Source organism: Lagopus muta, chromosome 8, assembly GCF_023343835.1.
Source record: "Lagopus muta isolate bLagMut1 chromosome 8, bLagMut1 primary, whole genome shotgun sequence".
In the NCBI taxonomy this organism is placed as follows: Eukaryota; Metazoa; Chordata; class Aves; order Galliformes; family Phasianidae; genus Lagopus; species Lagopus muta.
In genome coordinates, this window is record NC_064440.1 from 26,467,794 (window position 1) to 26,486,293 (window position 18,500).

The 18,500-nt window shown below is 43.0% G+C and overlaps 1 protein-coding gene across 1 annotated transcript in view; it reads left to right on the forward strand.

The window, feature by feature from the left end:
• The first annotated feature begins 1,132 nt into the window (after positions 1-1,132).
• Positions 1,133-18,500, forward strand: part of PLCL1 (phospholipase C like 1 (inactive)) — a 230,373-nt gene continuing 213,005 nt past the window's right edge. Inside the window, exon 1 of the mRNA XM_048952611.1 lies at positions 1,133-1,371. The gene's annotated coding sequence lies outside the window, so the exon portion shown is untranslated. The remainder of the gene's footprint in view (positions 1,372-18,500) is intronic.

Below are 18,500 nucleotides of genomic sequence, written 5' to 3' on the forward strand. Positions count from 1 at the left end.
TGTGCGAACGGAGGGCGCTGCCGGGACGGGACGGGACGGCTGCTCTTGCAGGTCGGCTGCCACGTGCGAGCCGGAGCCCGAGCTCAGCACCGCTGCTTCGAGCGGGTTCGCAAACTGTGCTCATTCGCAATACAGCCGAGCGTAGCGCTTGGTTTAGAAGAAACAACGAATACGCGTAACCCCGAACCCTGCCGGAGGTGAACGAGAGGCGGAGAAGTGAAGCCGCAGGACAGCTCACGCCTGCATACCGGCAGCCCGGGCCCGCCGGCACGCGGCCGCGAGACGCCCGCTCAGCGCCGCCGTCCGCAGGCGGTCCCAAGCGCGGCTGCGGAGGGAGGCGGTGCGAGCGGGCAGGGCCGCCACCTCCCGGCGCCCTTCGTGCACGGCGACCGGACCGCGGCGGGGCGCCTGGGGACCCCGGCGGCCGCGAGGCGCGCCCGAGGGCTGTGAGCGGGCGGACCGTCGGGCTCACCCAGCTCCCCCCTCCGCGGCTTCTCGCCGCGCGGCCCCCGCCGCTCTCCCGAAGGGGTTTGCTGCCCCCTGCCGGCCCCCGCGCGCGCTGCGGGCGGCCGTTAACCGCTCCTCAGAGCTCTGCGTCCCTGCGCTGCCCCCGCGAGAGGCGGCCCGTGCCGAGCTGCGCGATTTGCCACGGGAAAACGCGAGCTGCCCGAGGGCTGCGGCTGCCCCCTGAGCCACACACAGCACAGGAACTCCGCACGGCAGAATGCGGACAGTAATTGTGTTTGTGCCGTTCCGGCGCCACCTCGGCTAACTTTCTTTTACGAGACACCACTGCACCGCTGCCTTTGAAGCAGCTACAGGTGAATCTGTTGTTCCCTGAAGCAGTAAAAGACATCACCTGATAACTGTGCAGCATAATTAAAAGTTCAGCATTGTCTGTGCCGGTTACACCTTGATAATGGCAAAGTTGTAAAACAGTGACTAAGATTTTCTCTTAAAATGTGGAAAAGCCTGGAAATCGTTTCTCTGAACACGGACCTGTAATGTCCGTGACAGCAGGACCTGCCTTTCTCATGTAATCCCACTGCAAGTGAATCCGAGCGCTGCAGTGCTCCTGTGTCATGCTGTATGGGCACGCAGTGGCACTGGATAGCTTGCACAGACGGTACAAGTAGAAATGTGGGCATGCGTTCTGATAACGCTGGGGTATTGCCACCTGTGATTGCCTCCGGCCGGGCTTTTTACCACAGGTTTTACCCTGTGACCTCCTGGTGAGGAAGCACAGGTGTATGGCTTTATCACTCTACAGACGAGAAAAGACCTTATTTCTTGGCGTGCAGATCTCCTCTGCTTCCACACGATTCAAGAGCTGTTCCTCCAGACTAGGTCTGCTGTAAGAAGCATCTCACGGTAAGAACCAGTGTGGTTTTATTACGATATTTTATCTGAACTGCATTTTGCTCATTTGGTTATAGGGTTTGCAGGTGTTGCATTTGTTTCTGTGTCACAGTGTGGTTGATGTTGATGCACAGCAGTACACAAGTACAGCCCATGTGCTGAGGGCAGCAAGGAGCTGTGGCAGGCTGGCTGTTCATTCGTTTAGGCATCCATGGCCTTTCTGCAGGTTTTGCTCATTTGAATGTGGCATAATTCAGTGTGCTATTTCCTCTATTCCTGTAATCTCAGTAAGACAAAGCAGGCCTAGATGTCCTCTCCAGTGTTCTCATTGCAAAAAAACTTCCATAATGAGGGGTGTTGATGGTGTGTTTCCTGAGTATTCACTGATATGCATGCTTCTGCTACCCTTTTCTGCTCAGGGTGCAAGGACCCTTCAACCACTTATCAGGCAAGCATTTGATGTTAGGGGCATTTGTGCACCTAGGGAATCATAAATGATTGTTAATGGTGTGTTGGGAACGTGGTCTTGACAACTGACTAGTCTGGGCTCAGAGCCTTGCTCTGTGGAAACAGTGTGACAAATGAACTTTTTGTTTGTGCACCGAAGTCTGAGTCATTTCAATGTTCTGTGAGTTTGTTGTAACGTTAGCAGGTCACATGTAGGGCTCCACTGAGCTCTGCTGCTACAATCTGTTCAAGTCTTTGAAACTCAGAACAAACACCCCTACAAAACTTTCTGAGCTGTGATTCCCCATTGTATGTGATGTATAGTTGTTGCTCTGCATGACTTGCACAACCTGAGCTGTGATTGCAGTCTGGATGTAGAGTTTTCTCTTGCTCTGTTGCTCTAGACCAGCACTGCCTGATTTCTTGGTTCAGTGCAAACACTTTGGTTCTGCTGATCATTACATGGAGAGGTTTTGAGCCCTCAGTTCATACTGAGTGCACAGAGGTGTAACCACACAAAGGCTAGTGCTGTAGTAGTTGGTAGAGAACTCAGAGTCTGGCCACTTCTTGGAAGCTAGCTTTAATAACCCTTGGGGTCCTTCCCTAAGCCTCACCTCCAGGTAGCATCCTTGCTGGATGAATCAATCTGTATTATATTATGTCACTTCTGCGCCTGTTTCTGTTGTGTTTGGTGGTGTACTGAAGCTGAAAACCACTAGCACCATCATGTTAGACAATCAATTGAAAGTCATATAGACAGAGACTTCAGAAATTGATCTCTGGCAGGAACCTTTGCCCAGGTTTATTGAGTCATGATGCTAATTTATTTCCTCTGTGCCAGGGGAAATCCTGTCTCTATAGTTACCTTTTCTCATCACTCCAGTTTTGCATCCAGCTCAGCTACCTGATTCTTACTGTTTTCTGTTCATGGCAACCAAAAACACTTTATCCATGGAAAAATATAGGCTTTGAAGCCAGTGGGGTTAATTTAAAACACACATAAAATTCAGTGCAGGTAGACAACTCAGTGAGCTGGAAAACACAAGTGCTGCTCATTGCTAGGAGTCATGACACCACACAGCAGGTAGCACAGCAAAGCCTCACCATAAATACCAGGAAAAACAGATGTTGAGAGGGTGTGAGCTGAAGTCTGGGGATTGAACGGTTCTCCTTTGTCTTAACTGAATTCTAACCAACACTGGGTAACATTGGCCTTAGAAAATCACAACTCGTGGGGAAACAGCAGAAACTACCGCGGTGCGCCCTGCAGGATGGCTGCCGCTCCGCTCCCCGTGAAACGAGAGCCGCCCCATTAAGACCCGGGCGCCCGCAGAGCGGCTCGGCCGCGGCTCCGTGGCTGCGCGCCGCCGCCAGAGGGCGGGCGAGGCAGCGGCCGTGGGCTGCCCGCCGTGCTCTCGGAACACGGGGCTCACCGCGAAAGTGCCCGCGGAAATCCCTTGCTAAGGATGCCCAGGTGATCCGAGCAGGCACGGGGGGAGGATTCAGTCTCAGAACAGGCGTTTAAGGATGTGCAGGGGGGAAAAAAAAAAAAAAGAAGAACTGATAAAAATGTACCAACTTTAGGTGTGCTACAGTTACGCGTATGAGGAAAGATGCACATAATGATGCTATAAAGCTGTGCCTCCATAGTGTGTCTCCTGCAGAATCCGGTAGGGAGGCTGAGCATGTATTGCCACCAGTTGCACATAGCTGGTAACGAGGATCAGCACAGAGAGAAACACCATCCCTGGAGGTGTTCGAGGCCAGGCTGAATAGGGTCATGGGCAGCTTGAGCATGCAGAGCAGGAAGGGCTTTAAGGTCTCCTTCTACCCATTTCTGTCCCATACTCAGTACTCACACAAACAAAAACAGCACCACGAGACTCATCCTATTTCTCTTCATGGTTCATCAGAATGAAGGCATGTTTGTGGGAAACATGCATGAACATACAATAAGGATCATCCCATTAGTTGGCCTTAGGCAGTAGTCTTAGTAGTTGACCTCTGTGTCATCTTATCTCAAGCTGCCTCATGCACAGAGATGCACACACACACAGTCATATGTGCACATAAATGAGTCTTCCGCTCACCCCCCCAGAACCACAGTGTTTCTCTATGAGTTGTCCTGGACCTCATGGTCCATCCATTGGCTGTTCCTCACACACAGACACATCTATATCTGGCCCAGACCTGCTTCCCAGGCCATTTATCCCATTTGCCAGCTGGTCCATAAAAAACTCAGGTCTGTTTACAAATTAAAAAACAAAACAAAACAAAAAAAACCACAACAACTTCCTTTTTAGTATTTACATGGAATCTAAGTATTTCTTTTTTTAACATAAACAACGCACAAAACAGTTGTTCCTGTCCCACTTCAATATTAAAACATTCTTCATTCCAGGATTTGGCAGTAGTATGTAAGCCTCAAGTCAATTGCTGTAAGTGAACTGCATGTTTTTCTTACAGTACTTTTAATTAAGCTCTCAAAGGTTTTAATTTTAAAAGACTTTAAAAAAAACAAAAACAAAAAAACAACAAAAAAACCACCTCTCCTGACTTCTTTCATAATATAGATGGGAAGAATTGTTTGCATGGTCCGTTGGGAATATCTAAATGAAAGCATTAGAAAATACATTTCCAAGTTCTTTTCCTTCCCTGCTCAGTTTCCAAATGAATGTTTTTTATTGTTACTCAGCCAGCTGGAAAGCCTGACAACAGTGTAATGCATTTTCAGCATGAAAAGTGTCACCTATAAGGATTTAAATGTCGTGTGTGTAAAATAATAAAGCTTATTGATAATTTGAGGCAAACTAGGCAAGAGAAACTAGACAAAGAAGAATTTGACAGTTCCTCAAACCCCCCAGTGATACCACTGGCCGGCTGTTCCCAAGGCTCAGCCATGCTGCTGGAACACAGGAAACCAGTGCACATAGTGTATCACTACCACCTGGAATCTGTTTAGCCCTGCAATTGGGCAGACAATTAGAAAGTGATTACAGCAGTTTATTTTTAATGCACAGCGTATCTTCCATGGAACTCCTCAGTACAGGAGGCTGCCCTTACTCCCTCCAGAGCCTTCAGGATGCAGGCAGAAGACAGCAAGCGAGAGCATCCTACCCAACATAAGTACTCTGTTCTTTAGTGGGGAACTGCTTCAGTCAGGAGATTTCAAAACAGTTGCAAACATCCACTACTTTCTTTAGATTGTGTGTTTACAAGGTTGTCATAATCTAATGCCTGTTAGAATGAATGGCTTGAGAAAATATATATTTTGCAGAAGGCCAAGTCACGCTTAAAACCCTAAATGCAGCATGTTTGACTTTGTCCCTTTTGATCGTTTGGACCATAGGATTTTTTCAGACACCAAAATAAGGAAAATAAAACACAGGTGGTGTCATTGCAAATATTTTCCATGCTGCTCTTCTAAAGCAGCACTGACACTCTTAAGGAGAGGTAGGAAGTATGTGTGTAAGGAAAGCACCAGTACACTGCAGCCTGTAAGTGAGATGGTTCAAAGCACTGAGGCTTTTGTTGGCTGCAAGATGATAGCAACTGGCAAACATTCAGTGAAAATACCTTCCTTTCCCTATTAAACAACCCTTGTATTTTTCTTCCTCTTCTCTTCCCCTTCCCACCACCAGGAGTCCCACAAACACTAAACATAGTAAGAACTGACAAAAGATATATACATAGCAAGTTGCTTTCCTAGTCAGAGTTCATGAAAAATCTTCCCTTGTAAGACGTCATAGAGCCACTTGATAGATATTCCTCTATCAACAGCAAGTTGGCCTTTTGTAGTGGAAGTTTAGAAAGTACACCGTCAACTTAAATTTGTGCCTGCATAAAAAGATAACAGTTTAGGAATCCATAAAACTAGTAGGACTGTTTATACAATTTAAAAACATTCCAGAAAAGACTGCAGCTTTTAAGCAAATCAGCGTATCTCAAAATGTTTGAAGCCCAAATGCTGAAGCCCTAGGCAGCCAGCAGAGTAACCTGCTTTTAAACAAGAAGCTCTTATTGTCAACTGTAAGAACAAATGAATCTCATGAGTGACTATTGAGTGACAGAAAGAGGATGTCACGGGTTTGCAGCGCTGGATCCTATAGAGGTGTAGTGCCAGTTGTCATAGAAACTGGGGGCTGTGGCTTCGGTTTATAAATCTGCAGTAGCCTGTCTGGGCATTTCAGGCTTTGATTTAGTGAGAAATCATGGCTCCAGCTAAATGAATAGCAAAAATTCTTGAGTGACACGAAGCAACCCTACCTCTTTCATTTTTAAGAGTGCCAGCACTCACATAAGCGTGTATGGATGCACTACTGACTTGTGCAGTACAGCCAAAATATATTCCAGATGATAAGTTCTCCCTTCCTGGCAATGTCCTTTTTGTGGAGCATAGCAGCTCCCAACTGGCCCATGCCAGCTCACAGCCAGTGTATCTCCTTTCTGAGGAGCCCCATGTGCTCCAGCTGTTGGGCACAGTTCCTCCAATGCAGGGCTGAAGATGAGGCTCTGCTTTGACAAGCTGCTCTTGCACAGTGCCCCTTTCTTCCTAATGAAGGCAGTGGGAAGGCTTCTTTCATAATAGTAAACCCACTGGAGTCTGAAAGTTACCCCAGATATTTTCTTGCTCCCAGATACTTAGCTATGTTACAAGGAAAATGTGAAGCTAGATCCACTAGTGAGATGACAATGTACATTCACTTCTCTTAGTGTTGTTATTAGATTCATGAATTACGCCTTTAAAAACTTTATCTGTGTTGCAACTTTAGTCAGCAACTAAGACTTTTGGCTTACAACCAGAAAGCCATAAAGTGAACAAGAAAGTGCTATGTCTAGAGGGGCTTTTGTCTATCACAATTGGTTTGCACTTTAGAAATCAGGCGGTTTGTTTGTTTGTTTTATCATCAACCCCATCACAGTGCAGTCCAGAAGGAAAGGAAGAAATTGTTATTTCCAGCCTGCCTCAATGCAGTTACTGGATGTAACAATCTATTTTCTGTCTCTGCACAAGTGTTTTTTTCAAGAGACAGTGATTCCATGCAGCTGAATTCAATAAATACAAGTGTTGTTTGAATGTCTCTTCAGGCTTGGGTGTGCATTTACCTCCAAAGAAAAAAGAGGATGAATATAAGTGGAAGAGAATTAGCTTACTCTATAAGGATTCTCTACAATGCATTCCCTTCATCCCCCTCTTTCTGAATCAAGGAGTCAATATGTTTGTGCTGAAGAATGCAAGACACAACAGTTCCTTCTCTTTCTTTCCCTGTACGCCCTATTAAGCTGCATTTCCTCTTTTATTTTCCCAAAGACCCATAAGGAGATCAGGCAGGGCTTCAGTACTTCCCACTAATCACTTGTGGGTACTTTGAAGTAGATCCAGAGAAGTCAAAATTTTGAGACCATACTGGGATGGACACACAGGCCACAGAAGGACACCGAGCTCTGAGAAGATGGTGGGGGTCAGAATCACCGTGAGTTTACCATTCAAAGCAAAATGCTGTCATTTTCATGGGAATCCCATAGCATTCTGCCTGAAGTCTGTGTGGCAGACCCTAGCTGGTTGTATGTAGATTTTTGCAGGTAGTGAATTCTGTCCTTGTAAGAAGCATTTTCATAAATAATAATAATTTAAAAATAGGGGAAGGATAACACTTCAACCATTCCAGAGAGAAAAAATATGACAACAGCCCCTGTTGCATCCAAGTCACAAGTTTCAGGGTAAGCCAGGCATGCAAGATAAAGGAATCAGCAGTCTAACTAAAGAGAACCAAAAAAGGAGCCTTGCAAAGTGACTCACTACAAAGGATAAAAAAAGGAACTTGCATAGATAGCAAAGTTCTTCAGAGCTGTCATGATCTCTTCTGTCTGCAACTCTGCTTTGGAAACGTGAGCCAGCATCACAGCATGTGGACAGATGACTCTGGGCATCTTTCTCATGATATATCCCTGCAATAGTTCAATAGTTTCCTTGGTCATCATTCCACAGAAACAAGGCACAACAGCAAACATTGAGCCATCTTCCAGATAACAAGGGTCTCACTGTACTCAAACTGCTCTTGTGGCACAGCAATCCAGGAACCAAGGCCACCAACTAAATAAAGACAGACTTATTACTTGGTGAGCAGGTCTTGTCTGTTTTTTTAGATGGAGGATGTGAATCAGATCAAACACGTTCCTGTGCTTGTTATGGAACAGTCATCTAACTTTGCAGTAAGGATGCAAGCATCTGTAGGCAACACAAGTACATATCAAACTTGTACATGATGTGCAGTGTGAGTGAAATCAGACAGGCCCATGTAAGAGCTAATATTAGCTGTCTCTCAACTACTTAATAGTTCAGTAAAAATAAACTTAAAAAGCACTGTTTTCATTTAACTGTGGAACGTAAATAAGATGTCAGCTAATGTTACTAAAAGACAAAAATGTTATTTCCACAACTTCAAAAATCTCAAGCACTTAAAAGATATAAAACATGTGTCTAAAGGCATGAGTTCTCACAAAAAAAAGTTTTTAAAAGCTATAAAAAGTACGTCAACATAACAGCAGTGGTATTTGCACACAGTTTACCAGAAATCCACACTGCGTGTTTTCTTTGCTGTACAATACAAGTAAACTCTTTCTCAAGAAGTAGCAATTATCAGCACTTTCTGAAAAAATATTGGTCAGTTGATATCTTGTTTCTAACAGCACCTCATTATATCATAGAATCGTAGAATGGCAAGGTTGGAAACAACCTGCAAGATCATCTAGTCCAACCATCCTCCCACTACCACTGCTACCACAAACCAAACCAGATCTCGTAACTGCTCATCCAGACACCTCTTGAACACTGCCAGGGATGACGACTCCACCACCTCCCTGGGCAGCCATTCCAGTGCCTGACCACTCTTTGAGAGAAAAAGTTCTTCCTCATGTCTAATCTAAACCTCCTCTGGTACAACTTGGGGCCATTTCCTCAGGTCCTGTTTGTTGCCTGGGGGAAGAGGCCAAACCTTTCCTTGTCACAACCTCCCTTCAGGAAGTTGTGGAGTGCAATAAGGAAGGAATAAGGAATATCCACTGGTCAGAGCTGAAGTTATAGGGCAGCAGTAATGATCTAATGTCTAAGGAATATGTTCAGATGTGTGAAGTTAGACGTTCTGCACTTGATCTTCCATGTTTGTTTTCTGAGTGACATAACAGGGACAGCACTGGCACTTTCACAGCTATAACTGTATGTTTTGGAATAATTAACCTATCCCAACTTTGTTCCAATTCAAAGATGTTTAGGATGTTTGTTTCAGCCTTTCCTTTTTGACCCCCTAAAGAGCAAAATGTTTTTCCCTTATATCTTGCTGCCAAGATCCAAACTTGTAGTTTCTGGGTTTCCCTGGTAACAGTTACACATTCATAGCAGTCATAAATTCACTAGGTGGTACAGGGAGACACTATGCTCTGTGCAGCTGTGAAAGTCTGGGAGAGAACAGCCAGCCTTTTCTCTGCCTGGCTGCAAGCACCACTTAGCTGCCTGCCCAGCTTTGTAGAGATTATCTGGATCCATTTGGAGAGATCCACAGAAGTCTTGATGCCTTTGGAAAGGGGAGCAGAAGATGTAGGATCATCTGCTCTTACTTCTCGTGTCTCAATCTTGAAGCTCTTTGTAGGATCAGCATGCAGAGAAGGGTTTTCTAACCAAGGTTTATATCTGAAATTATACTCTCAACTATTTGTTTGTCCTGCTTAGAACTGGCAGCAAGGTCTGCCTTTCACACTTCACAATCACTAGCTAGCAGAGATTGGTGAGGTCTGTGTCAGTACCTTTCTCAGGGCTTGGTGGTTGGCCCCTGATCATCCTGAGCTATTCTATATCATTATATGAACACTGAGGGAAATGGGAGAAAACAATGGGAGCAGTGCCCTGATTTCTCACTTGGAGAATGACATCCAGAACCGTGCACATGCACTACTCCACTGCAAGTTTCACTCTTTCACAAAAGCGTCAGCTGCGAACTTTGTGGCCAGTGCAAGAGAGAAAAAAAGCCTTCTTATCATTAAGCACTAGGAAACAAAAGGAGCAAACACAGAATTAGGTGCACAAAAATTCCAGTGCTTGTGTGCTCCCTACTGCATACAGGGAACAGCACTAGGGTTCCATTCCTGAGATCAGGCTCATAGCTCCACTACAAAGAAACATGTCAGCATATTATTCTTCCAGATTAAGCAAAAAACAAACAACCCTCCCCCCCCCCCCCACCATCACAACAAAAACAGAAAAGCCATAGAAGTGATCAGGTGTTCATTAAGGTCCCTTCCAACTCAAGCCATTTTGTGATGATATGATCATCCAAATCTAGAGGCTTTAAAGGAGAACTAATTTTTTTTTCCATGAACCTGTACAATTCTACTTAAATAACTAAAAAAAATTGCTCCCCATTGTTTTGTTTAGGGATTTCCTATATTTCACTTTGCTAGTCACTGGTAAGCTGAGTCAGTATTTACAACACAGGGTTCTGTGCCCATCCTCAGATAAGGGACAGAAAGCTCCCTGGTGAACCTAGCTCAGTCAATCTGCAAGAGTCACAGAAAAGGGAGCTGCAGATGAGCAGCTTCTTATGAGAGCTTTTCCATCTCGACATTCAGATCCAACCTTGATATCAGTATCTCATGAACTCCTGTTGTAGTATCCCCTATCTCCAGAAAATCTGGAGAATTGCACCTACCAAGAAACCCTGTTCTTGTCTATATTGGTTGCCTCTCTAAGTTGAGTCCAAAGCTACTTGAAGAAGCTTTCCATCCTACCTGTGGTGGTGCTTCTTTGCCTATTACTTCTTCCTTTCAACCCACCAAATAATGAGCTTCCTTGGGATTCCATCTGTATCAAAAATTAATCAAGTAAAATTACCTTGAGAAATAAAACCCATGCAATTTTCTTTGTGTATATATGATTTTGGCCTAGAGCTAAAGTCTTACAATAAATAAAAGAAAAACAAGCTAACAAACCAAAAAAAACAAAGTCCCTAGATAAATAAGAGGAATTCAGAGCACAGCAATGAACTCTACAACACTCTGTTGAAAAGATGCCCAGGAAGAATATTACTGCTTAGAAAAGCAATCATCTTCTCCACTGGTGCAGAGTGCTTCATTAGGGAAAGAAAGAAAGCCCTAGGCAGAAATTGGTATCAAGCTTATTTTATTAATTTCTGTTATTAGATCATAAAACCTTGAACAGTATTAAGAGGCCAAAGTGGATGGCTGGGACCAATTATTCAGGACAGTGTACTATGGGACAGGAAACCTCTCCTGAATATTAGCAAAAAACCTGGGGAGCTGCCTAGCTTTGGCCTGTTTGAGGATGTGGGAGTGTTATTGGCCTTGGTGTTTTCAGCAGTAAAGGCTGATAGGTACCCACAACGAGAGAGTAGATGAGGTTCAGAGAGCATTTTGTTTGCTTCGTTAATAAACATAAGAGTACCTGGCCCTTAGAACCAAGAGTCAAATAAATATATAATGATTGCTTTTACTGCAAGAACGCATGAGGAAGAACTATTTCTCTCAGAGAGTGGTCAGGCACTGGAATGGCTGCCCAGGGAGGTGGTGGAGTTGTCATCCCTGGCAGTGTTGAAGAGACGTCTGGATGAGGAGCTGCAAGATCTGGTTTGGTTTGTGGTAGCAATGGTAGTGGGAGGATGGTTGGACTAGATGATCTTGCAGGTCGTTTCCAACCTTGGGATTCTGTGATTCTATGAAAGGGTGAATTGTCTCTGATCGTGGAATGTTAAGAAGAATAAAGCACAAAGTGTATCACCACTTTAGGTCTGAAAATAGGTAATTGCATATTTTAACATTAAGCATCTTTACAAGAGGTTAATGAAGTCAGGTTGTGTTTTCAAGATGCTATTAACCTTTAACAGGCTGACACTGGAATGCAAGATTAAGGGGTCATGTAAAGTTAAATAGCTGACTAAGGCATATTAATTGTAGCATAAGAAGAGTGAGCAATACATAAAATAATAAAGCTTATGCATATTTCATGCTTCAAAGATTATATTGGCATGTTTTATGGTTTAGAGGGAAGACAAGCTGTTTTTTCTATGATCTCTGTTATAAGTTATCATTTTTGCTCCCATCAAGCACATGGGGTTTTAATTATTAGACAGTTAAGAGTTCAGAGAATGATACAGGATACTCACATTATTTTTGTATCAACTTAAACTCTGTAGCTTTTCTTGTGCAAACAACTAGATTTTCAGTAATAATTCTAATTTTGCCTTGTGGTTCTTTAGAAGGGCAAGCCTATCTAAAAAAAATACTAAACTGTGCAGTCCTCATCTTATACAAGCAGCAGCTTCAAAATGAAGCTGAAAAAGGGGAATTAATCTTCCTTATCAGCTACAGTACTTGAGGAACATCGATGCAGAATATAAATATGTTCTCTGATGGCCACATACCTGCCAATAGTATTTTTGTCTTGGTGATTGCTTATTTCTTACTCTGAATGAAAGCGAGTGTAAGAGATCACAGAAAATGTATGAGGATAAGCTGAGCTTCAGATTCAAGTCAGAGGTTAGATGCTTAAATTTGCTGTTCAGGCCAGTTAACTCTTTATTTGTCTACTGTTCTCCAAAGACAACAAGTAATTTAGAGGACTAGACTGGTCATGCCTCTATTTGGTATACTTAAGGAAAACTGCTTTTTCTAGACTAAGTTGTGTTTTAGGACAATATTGGCTAACCAAATCAGCCTACCCTATTTCCTTCTTTCCATTCTTTATCTGAAAACCAGGGATGTAGTACCTAAAAGCACAAATGGAGAGGAGGTAGGTCACTTCAGTGCTATTGACCAGGCTAATCCTGTAATACAGGAGATAATAAAAGCATGACAGGGAACAGACTTGTAATTGCAGACTTTGCTACATGCTGCTAGGTGTAAAAGTTAAATCATGAACTAGAAACAGACACTAGACTGCAGCTATCAAAAAAAAACCAGGCCTCTACAGCAAGATTTCATCTCTTCAAAAGTACTTCTGCTCCTACCCATGCATCATGCAAGTCTTAATAGCTATATCAAGCAACTATTGAAGTCTCTGGCACTGGAGAGCAATGGTCTTTGTTGTAACCATCACACTGCTATTAGGAGTACTTTGATGGGTAAGGCCGCTTTCCTGCAGCAAATCATCATCTTCCAGAGAACCAGTACCATAGACACTACATAACTTTTGCTTTTCAAATGTGAACCTTCTCTCTTTCTCCAAAATGATGGACATATATGCAAGAGATGCATATTTTTCAGGCCTCTTATGTTCTGTGCTTCCGATAGTTCTTGACACCAACAAGCAGCAAATACTTTATGGACAGAAGGGTTCTGTTGCCACCTAGCTTTTGATAAGCCTCACCTTCACAGTTGTCAGGCATTGTCTCCATTTATTTAAAGAATATTTGGGGTTCTTTGTGTCTTTCACCTGCAGAATACCACATTGAACAGAGACGGATAAACAGCTCTACTTTGCTTCTGCTCATCTCGATTAGAGACAGCTTATTCCTGTTACTGTGCAAAGGTGGTTTCTGTGGCAGGTTGTATTCTCACTTCATACACAAAACCTGGCAGCTTTGTTTTATCTCGTATTCGTTACACCCTATAAAGATTTAAGGAGCACAGCAATCATCTAGGTCGAGGTATCTAACAGTAAAATCTCAATTTCAACATTACAATTTAATTGTTTTAAAAGAATGAATTTAATAGCTGCAAATGGATTGCTGCTCAGTTGAGCACTCTGAGTAAAATCAGTTCCAGTCAGGACTTTCCAGATATGTCCAGATCAGTGAGCACCATTTCTGAACAAAAACCACAATCAAACCAACCACAATAAAACCTCCAAAAGAAATTTAATGTAGCCAGCCACTGCAAGTGTCAAAATGTAGACAACAGTTATAAGCATATAGAGTTGTTATAAGCGGTGTGTTCCTAGATATGCTAAAGGAAGAAGGATTTCTGTTTCTGGTTTTGGTAAGCACAGTATGGCATTATTGATGGTAGCTGTTTCATGTTTTGTGAAAATCACAAAGGCTTAATTAGCGCTAATACAAAGTTTCTCTATAGCAAAGTTATGCACTGAGTCATGGATCTCTAGTGAATGAGTTATTCTGCACATGAAATGTTGAGCGTGTCATTCCTCATTAGCACTATCATAAATGGAGACCCTGTCTCAGTTTTGAGATGTTTTGAGACTGTCTCATGTTGCAAGTGTTCTGGATGATGAGGCAGCTTGTTTTCTACTTGACCAATAGCACCACAGGAAGAGAAAACAGCAGAGCCAAATAGTATGTAGGCACATACCATATAGAAGCACAGTATTAGTTCTGTCATTATGATCTCTGAACTTCTGCTGGGTTCTGAAGGAACCCAGGGAATCCTTCTGCAAAACTTCCAGGTTCTGCACACACCCTCCATCAGCGCTTGTTCTTGGTTCTGTGATCCATTAAAAACCACGGGGTTATACACTGATTTTCTTTCATTACCAAATTAATGAACTTTGACAGAGGTATGCATGGGTGAGAGAGCAGATCATACAATTGAGGCTCCTTACTCATGTGAGTGGTGGTCTTTGTAATACATGGCCTTGTATGGTGATTTTTAACTGAGATATTACTGCTCCACTTCACCAAGAAAAGCTCTTTGATCAAACTTTAAATTAGCTGGTTCAGTGGCTTAATACTGTTATTACAGACTTGCTGTACTGAACATCAATATCTCAATACTCATTAAGGAAAATAATCACTTTAGCCTCTAGATAGCTTTACTAACATAGAAAATAAGAAGATGTTAGTAATGGTGCAGAAGAAGCACGTGACAAATTCGTTCAGCACCTTAATAGTGGAATGTCACTCAGGACACAGCAGTGCACTTCTGCTGCTCAGGGCCTTAACCACTAGTTGACAAGTGCACAATAATCGTACGTCTCCCTGCGAGGAGGAGCCAGCTCTCAGCTTTCTCATTTCTTGACTACTGAAGGATCAAAGGCTGGGGTTCTGGCCCTTCTCTCATGCCTGCTGCTGTGAATTGGGATTTCCTCCACTCAAGTAGAACAAGGAACAAGAAACACAAGTCTTCTATTTATTTTTCATGAAGAACATTTGCAGTCACTTCTTACCATTTTATGATAGTAAAATGATCCCAGAATTCTACCTCATCAGCTGCTTCACCTTCTTCAAATAGTGACATTGGCATGATTACCATAATGAAATTTAAAAAAGACAACGGCAGCAGCAACAACTGCATCCTGAACTTGCCACTTGTGATTAAGGAAAGCATCTTGTAGCTGTCAACAGCTATGAATATCATGTAGATTTAACACTTCTCTCACCAGGACACCTCAGAGGTCCATATACACAACAGAAAGTGTCTCACAGACACTTGTGGTAGTGATAGGCTGAACAGACTGCCAGAAGGAGCACCTAATACTTGGAATGCAAGGACACTTGAGAGCACTCAACACTACGCATCAGAATGTGGCTGTGCTGACTGAGATGTGGCTAAGACTCTAAAGCTGTTTTGACGCAGATATGGTTTTGTAGAAGCAGTAGTGCTAATAAGTTCTACTTCCCAGTTCATCTTAAATATTAGTGGTAGGACTTTGCTCACAACAATCAAATACTATTGTGATAAAGTTCTAAAACTAAATGGGATAATGAGTAAATGGGATAAATAGATCGTATAGTCACTGTAGAACCTTGTATAGCAAGTTGTTTTATTTTTAGTTTTCTGGTTGTACTGTACAAAGACTTTATTTCAAATATGGAATGTAACTTGTGAGCAACAATGTATTCATGTCATGAAATAAACAAACACACAAAACAAAAAAAGAGTAAAAGATTGCAAAGGAATAGCTTTAATTGGCTTGCCAGAAGTTGGTAGTTAAGACTACAGAATACAGAAAACATAAAAAGTACCACACATACACCAGACCCCTTACTAGAGACACCATTATTTTTAACAGCATTCAAAGACTTACAGAGGAAGACTTCATCCTCACCTTTCATATACAAAAGGAATGAAAAAGAGAAAAAGCAGCAGATAAATTTAGTGTTCCCTTTACTAAAATAAAGCCTAGCTTATTTGTAGTTTTGGCTTTCAGCCTTTCCTGCTAACCTGATTGAATTGCTAAGGAAACAATCTATGAGGGAAGGTTTCCAGCCATTTCTGTTGAGGAACTGAAGCTTCCCAGGAGGGTGATGATAAGCTGAAATGATGGGTATGATAAAAAGTATCAGATATGGATAGGAAGAACCAACCAGCTTTGGCTAAACATATCCAAAATACACAATGCTGAAAACAGAGAGAATCTCACTAGCAACCTGGAAAGATGCCTATTTCAGCAAAAATGACTTGTCGGGGGCAAGAAGCCATGTTAGGACTTTTAATAAGCATTTCTCAACAGCTGCACTGTAGACATTCCTCGTGGCTGTATTATTCACTTGGCTGCCCGTATGCCTGATAGTAATGGCTCTCTCTTGGCCTTGTTACTGGGCATCATCAGGCTCTGGCTTCATTCTTAATGGTTACTTGGATCTATAAGGCAGCAGCCTTCCAGCTACGTGAAATATGTAGCCCACAGGCATATACTTTCAACATGCGCTGCATTTTGTCCTTCACATTGTTCCTATTAACCTGACACAAAATGAGGGGACTGGGACCTCTCTGTCCTCTAAGCAGTTAGTACTTCTCAAGACAGTACAGAAAAGCTCTCACTGTTGCAAGCCTGGCCTCAAGGTTTAGAAATAATAATAACTAAACTTTGTTATGTGTCCAACTAGGCCCTCATGCTGATTATTCTTGCCTAAACTTTTCCTTGTACATTATTTTACTGTTTTCTTCCAAATAGCTAAGTGTTGCAGAGTGCTCTTACAAAACCCATTTTGAATAAAACCTCTTTGACACTTTAAATGACAACTCATCAAGCTGGTGAGACTTACCAGAAGTTATAGCACAGGTATAAGATATACATGAACTGTTCCTGATTTACACCCATTTCAGTGATAGCTGAATCAAAGGAGCATTTTTCTGGACATCAAGATAAGAGTTCTGAGTGTTTTTAACTGTCTGGTTAAATTAATTTTTATCATTTATCTGGTCATTCATTGTTAGTCTTCAATTTGCAGTTCACCTGGAAGATCAGCATTCTGCTGCATTCAGCAATAAGCACGTGGCTGTGCAAGAACTCTCAGCTATTTATGCAGTGAGTTGTGAAGGAAGCTTCCTATTCCATCACCCAGTATTTACAGCATTTTTAGCGCAAGTTAGATGACAATAGCCATCTCTAGTTCAAAGAGTATTCAGATACTCAGCCCTAGCTTTTTCTTCCCAATACCACCACATACATACGTACCCACACAACAGAATCTGCTACATTCAAAACACAGATGACCAAGTGAGTCATTATCATGTGCTGAGGAAATAAAATATCACTATCCTTTGCTGGAACAGAACCTCAGAAGCATTACTTTGTGTTGGGCATTAGGTGAGATTTAACCAACACAACTTTCTTGTTATGTGTTCCAAATACCCTGTGCTCACAGAGTTTGTGGTTCTCTGCTCACATTTATGCAGTCTGCATGCTGAAGGAAGCAATATATAAAAGGGAAAGCCAGGGAATACAGTCTGTTCTTAAAAAAGCTTTAGAAACAAATAAGAATTGCTGTCCTATCTTCTCAACTCTTTCCCTCCCGAAGGTGTACATTGTGTTTCTCCATGGTAAGCTGCGTTTTTGTTCCTGGTAGAGCACTATGCAGGGGCTCAGCATTACTTATGAGAGCGAGTCTTGGCAAAAGGGGCTTCCTACAACTGGTAATTTTTTAGCAACTTCAGAAGTGGTTGAAACAAAAACCAGCCTGGTTGTGCAATTGTAAAACTGGAAAGCAGTTTTACTGAAGTTTGCTTGCATCAGGAGCTCAGAATCTTCTCTTCAAGGTCTGAAGTCTTGTGAGTGCAGCTCACAAGAAATTCTTTTTCCAGTGTCTCTTGGCACTCTATTCTTCCTATTCGAACCTGGGATTTATGCCAGCCTGTTTCTGAAGCTGTTTCAAACCTGCAGACCATTTGTCAAACTACTAAACCAGCGCATGGACACAGTGCAGAGAAGCAGGGTAAATTTAGCCCATGCTGAGTTCCGTGACTGGGCTGCTCTCTGATATCCAAAGCACCTCATTTGAAACTAACTCAGGTATTTCTGTACTCCACTGTGACACAGATGCATTCCCCAGGGTCCTAAGACCAAAACCTCTTTAAAATTGAGGCTTGCACTCTTTAAGGAAAATCATAAAGAGGGAGTCATGGAAATCCTTTGTGCTCCCTTTAGCCTAAGACTTCTGTGGATTAATCTTTCCTAGTAGTTGCACATAAGGTAGAATGGTGTGTGAAAGTCTCAGTGCATCGTGTGTCAGGGCACTGTGAAGGCCAGGAGCAGCGAAGGCACCTCTGGGGTTGGCAGGACTGGGACTGGGCAGGACTTACAGCCAGGATTCTTACCACACCTTATCCAGGGAGCTGGCATAGCCCTGGCAGTGGGGGCAGGGATGGGATGAGGGCTGGCTGAGATGTACCTCTGGGGGTGAGAGCTGCATTCAGGCCTGGTGAAGGCAACCAGGGTCGGGCGCAGCTCCAGACGGTCAGGAAGATCCTTGGGAATGGGAACAGGCTGAGGCCAGGTCAGGATGCCA